Genomic DNA, 6,000 nt, shown 5'->3' with positions numbered 1-6,000 from the left:
TGTTTGCCGAGTTGCTAAGAGAGGAGTTGTTGACTGTGTAGGACTGGCTTCACTCCAATTAAGGCACCAACTTGTTATACACGCTCTGAGGCCTGTGTCGCTGTGACATCATTACATCATTCAATTATTGATTGCACGCTAAAATATACACCACATACCGTATTTTCCGCACTATAAGGCGCACCTAAAAACCTCCAATTTTCTCAAAAGCCGACAGTGCGCCTTATAATCCGGTGCACCTTATATATGGACCAATATGGATTTGTGGATGAGGACTAACTTATTAAAGTAAACTTTACGTGTTTATTTTGTGTGTTGTGTGATATTAACGTTTGAGCAATGTTGAGTTATTGATATATTGTTATTGTTTTCACTATTTTGAGTGTTACTATATTGTGATTGCATTAACGTTTGAGCAACGTCGAGTTATTGATATATTGTTATTGTTTTCACTATTTAGAGTGTTACTATATTGTGATTGCATTAACATTTGAGCAATGTTGAGTTATTTATTTTTAGCGCCTTATAATCTGGTGCGCCTTATTTATGAACAAAGTTTTAAAATGGGCCATTCATTGAAGGTGCGCCTTATAATCCGGTGCGCTTTATAGTGCGGAAAATACGCTAATTGATTGAGTATTTAATCCAGGCACGTAACAACCAACCCCATTCAACATGTTTTGGGAAAAACTAGTAGATCAGAGTTTGTGACCCTTGTCCAACATTGGTTACTTTTGACTTCACAAATGTTCTTCTCGAACAATGGGGGAAAAATGCATCAGACATACTTGAAATTTATGTCAGAAGTCTTCCCGTGAGAACTTATGATTTTATGGTGGCAAAGATGTGACAAAATTAATATTTACAGTGGTGCCTTGAGATATGAGTGACATTGAAATCCTTATACAACTCGTTAGTGTGGCAAAACAGATAACGTGCTTGCCGACCCTCTCTCCGAGAAACTAATGAAAGAACTGTTTCCAAGATAGCACCTTTTATCTTAGATATAAACTTATCACTCTCCTCTGGCGCTGTACCTAGAGCTTGAAAGACCGCTGTTCTTCAACCTTTACTTAAAAGACCCAACTTCGACCCAGAGTAATTATAGGCTCTTGTCAAATCTCCCATTTATCTCGAAAATTTGTCAAAAAGTTGTAGCGTAACAACTTTATGATTGCATTGCTGCCGGCAATGTTTTTGAACTTTTTCAGTCTGGATTCAGGTCTGATTACTCAACTGAGACGGCCCTTGCAAAAGTGACTTATGATCTTTTACTAGCTAGGGTCTCCAACAACTCATCGATACTGTTATTACTCGATCCCAGTTCTGCCTTTGACACTGTTATACTATCAGGCCTCTTTGGAACACAATTAGATAGATGACCTTTCTCTTTGTACAGACTTACTTATCTACGGTACACCTGGCACACTTACGAGTTGAATCCAGTCAAAACCGTGGAGTCATGGGCTAGGGAAAGCTGCCCTCTGATGTGGGTGTGGCTAAAATAGTTATAAAACAAGCAAATAGTTTGGCTTGATTAGACCTTCTGCACCTGGCAGAAAAAAGCTCCTAAATCCTTGTAATATGACATACAAGGGCTAACTAATAGTATCGGCGTTGCAGTGTGAAACTGATATTCATTATTTTATTTACGTTCTTGTGCAAGGGCCGCGTACCTCAATACTACATCACGTTACACAATCAATACTCAATACCACAACTCTACGAGTACAGCTAGACTTGATTTCCTTCTTGCGCCTTTTCACTAGTTTTTCTTGGCAGTCCAAGGCAAGTTGCATCAAGCCATCAACTCCCCCTGCCAGCTGGGCGCCTCTCACTCCCCACTGTTAGTGATTGATGACCGTTGCATGAACATGACCACTGAGGAACACTCTCAACACTGCCCAACGCCAAACACTGCAGGATTTGTCTTGATAAGAAGAGACCTAATTGGACTCAATGCCCGATTGGTGAGCGATTCATAGAAGCTAAACTCACTCTTGTGAACTGAAGTTCGTAAAAACAGTTGATACTGTCAAGGCGTGTGTAGTTAAGAAACTACAGCAAAGCAAACTTCTGGCTGCTGCAGTTTTCTTTCACTTTCTAAAATCATTTACGTTAGGCTCATTAGCGGCTCTTTGTTCTATATTGAGGATACGTATTATAAATGGATGAATGGAGAAATATTTGTTTTGCTCAAATTTTGTGATTTTTTTCCTGTTCATCTCCAAATAAGATTTGTTTTCGGGAGGGTTCGAGAACATATTAATTGGTTTATCCTGGCCAGTCCACTAATATTATAAACCACTAGAATTGGTGATACTGGGTCACCAAAACGATGACATATATGTTATTCTACCTTTTAGAAGCCTGTTCATCATCCAAATGGTTTTTCAACTGTTATTGTAAGCTCAAACGTTGGACATAATAGTATGTTAAAAGATTAATTTTCCATGTGCAGCGTTCATCCCTAGCCTGGCTACAATTCAACTGTATTGCCAACTGTGGCCATTACATTTGATTTTATTGACCATAATGACAACATTACATTTATTGGATTTGGAGCAGTAAAAATATTGTTTCACTGGCTGAGCAAGTCTATGGTCCAAGGTTTTAAGAAAATACACTCACAAGTTTGTGTGTGAAAACGGTTTGCTTTCACAGCAAATATTGGTTTTAATAATGTTGGTAAATATGTTGTCATGCCGAATTATTTGCCCTGGAATTATTTGATGGAAATGCCTAAAGATGAAAAATAGAGACAGCTCCAGTGAGATAACAAAGAGGTATTGACTGTGGGAAGGTAAAACAGTGAGTGCAAGTTCGTGATGCCTGTCTGTCTGTAGACTTTTTGTATGGTGGTGGGAAACGGGGGAGATGGGGGGAATTGCAGCGCAGCATAATCTACATTGTTTGAAATCCTTCTTGGGTCTTAGCAGACGAGGCACAGGCCGGGGTGTCCATGTGGATGACTGCAAATGAAACATTCTGTCCCGGGTTCAGGACAAGGTTTGTCTTGACTCATCGTCCGTCATTGCATAAAACTCTCACTCTGCTGTGAAGCAGTCCATTCTGCTTTTTTACAGGGAGCAGCGCAGTCCACTTTCAGACTTGAAAACTCCCTCACCTCAAGTCTCCTCTTTTTCAAATCCACCTCTCGTAAATACGCACCAAGCCTTGCATGTGACTCATAAATGTGGCTAGAGTGTCTGTGTTCTCGCAGACGAACTCTTGATCGGTGGATTGCCTTGTTGGGTAATCTAAACTCCCACCTGCCTAAATCTTGCCGTTGATTTCAAATAGGCATCTTTGTGTTTTGCATGAATATGAATACATTTTGGGACACAATCTACATGTTCAGACTCCGACAAGTGGCTCTGTTTTACACAATTATTATTCCAAGGAAACGTGTTACTAAACTGCATGTTGATATTCAACGGGAGCTTGCATCACATTTGGCGTAACTAAACACATTCTCACCAGGGAATTGCGCAGTGTAAAAGCTGATGCATGCTGTGGAGCTGTGCTGTTGCCATTTTTTACTTACTGGAAATAATATCAAACACCAAATTAGGAAAAGAAAAATGAAGAAAATATCTTTACTTTTGTTCATTATGCTCTTTCCAGTCCGGTATTCATTTTAAGTGTGTAACCTTGCGCGATTCATTACATAAAAGGTCATCTTTCATATTTTCCCAATCAAAACAAAATAAAATAAAATAACTGTATGTGTGTCAGTACAATCACATAAAAAGTCTACACATCCTTGTTCAAATGCCAGGTTTTTGAGTTATAAAACAATGAGAGCAAAAGAAATAGAAATTAGCACCATTAGCGCGACTGAACCTCTTCAACACTCTGTGGATTTGAAAAATGATCTTAAACATATATAAAGTATTTAGAGACACAAGTATGTTTTGTTTTTATTAGGCTTTTTAAAAAATATTTTAATGATAAAGCCCAGTTAACAGAAAATAGAACACATTGCTATGAAGTTAAGCTGCACAGTACATACAGTATGCATGGGCTTACTATTTACATATCTGCCTGTCTTTTTCTATCCTTGGTGAAAGATGGGAAGCGAACTGCCCAAGGTCACACTTAGTACATCCGAAGGGCAACCAAATAGGAAAGCAAACAGTGATTATACGGCTTCAATTACAAGCGAAAGTGGAGTACTGCATGTTTGTGTATAAGGTGTGTGCATGTGTGTGCGTATGTGCATTGTGTTCCACAATCTGAGTCAACTTTTTTGAGAAAGTATTTTGCTGAAAGAAAGTCCTCCTTCACAAGGTGAAAGAAGATGACATGGTATCCTCAAATGAGCAAGGCCTAATTTTGAGCTGATCCACACGTTTTGCCTGGCCACAAAGGAGGAAAAAAAAAAATTGGATCATTTAAAGCAGGCCCAACATTTTCAGTATGACAAAAAGCGGTATTATATTGAGTCAGCAGAGCGGAATTAATTTGTCTCACCCCCTAAAAAGTCATTACATGCTTCACTGATTAGATAAACATTCCATTCAATATCAAATTTATTTGTTGAATATATATGCTAATAACGTACTTTTAAATATCTGCGAAGGCACCACAGCCTCATGCTGTGGTGCACCATATTCCCTCGGGGACTGAGGTTATCGCACAGAGGGGCTTTCTCTGCAGTACACGGGTCTCTTCAGCCAATGTTGATTTAGTAAATTATGTGGGATGTCAGGGCCCAACCACAATTTATCCTCAGGGGAGGAGACTTGAGGGGGACGCAGAGTGGCTTCAACTTTGAGAGCAAAAAATCATCCCAGTTAGCCATCATACAGATTTCAAATGATTTTAGAAATGAAAAATATTTGTTGTAATATACAATAAGACCAGACATGACTATTTTATGAATCAGATTATTAAGACTTTAGACAGACTCATCTTTAGAAAATAATTTAAACATTTCTCCCCTTTTCAAAGTCAAAGTCTGCTTTATTGTCAATTTCTTCACATGTCAAGACATACAAAGAGATCGAAATTGCGTTTCCTACTATCCCACGGTGGAGACAAGACATATTACACCCAATTGGTCCACAGACAAACAAAACGTTCAAGTAAACAATACAAAAAGTAAAAATAAGAAGGCACACACAACGATCAAAGTTAGCAAAAGAAACATTCTCAAATGACTGTGATATTATTTTGAGCAATTATGCTTAGCTGTGGGATGCGTTTTTACACGGAAACAGTAACAGGAGAACAATCGTAAATAAACCTGTTTAATTCGAAATTACGCCTTAGGGCAATTTGGATGTCTTGGTCATTTGCTGGAGGGTGTCATCAGATCATCAGAATGAATCTAGAATGTAAGTTTTAACAAGAAACAAATAAATGCTCATGAAAAAATTATTGACCCATGAACCTCATCCCTATGATGATGGTTCAGCTTCCTGCATGCCTCGCTGGAATAAAAATCAATCTAATGACTTATACACAGGAGGAAATTTCTTTTTGTCTGGGCTGAAATGATCCTGACCTAAAATCCGTAGAGATTAATGGAAAATGACCCCATGTGTTTTCTCTCCACGTGTTGTAACATGAGCAATTTGTAGCGTGTTAAACTAAAAAGAAAAGTTTTTTTTTTCAATGACTTGTCAGCGCTCCAGGTGGCTGGAGGAGGCCAGAGTCCTGCAGGGCAAGCGGCTGTATGGTATGCACGGCGGCTGCTTAAGGCTGTCTGTGCTGCAGCCTGTTCATAGGCAGGGGAGCAGACTGCACACCTGTGGCCCCTCTGCTTAGCTCTGTTTGCTTTGACACCTCACATGCTGTCTCCTTCAACAACAGATCTTTCAAGTACGCCATCACCTCCTCACCCCCTCGCCCAATACACCGCCCGCCACCTGTTAAGCAAACTCCTACTCCTACTCGACTTCCCCCTTTGTGTCTTTAAAACCCAGGGCAAAGTCCCAAACCTTCCCTGTCATTACTTTTTATTTTGCCTGGACCGGTTTGGCAAAGAAAACA

This window comes from Syngnathus scovelli, chromosome 12 (genome assembly GCF_024217435.2).
Source record: "Syngnathus scovelli strain Florida chromosome 12, RoL_Ssco_1.2, whole genome shotgun sequence".
Taxonomy (NCBI): domain Eukaryota; kingdom Metazoa; phylum Chordata; class Actinopteri; order Syngnathiformes; family Syngnathidae; genus Syngnathus; species Syngnathus scovelli.
The sequence above is the reverse complement of the archived record's forward strand: the minus strand, read 5'-3'. Positions refer to the sequence as shown.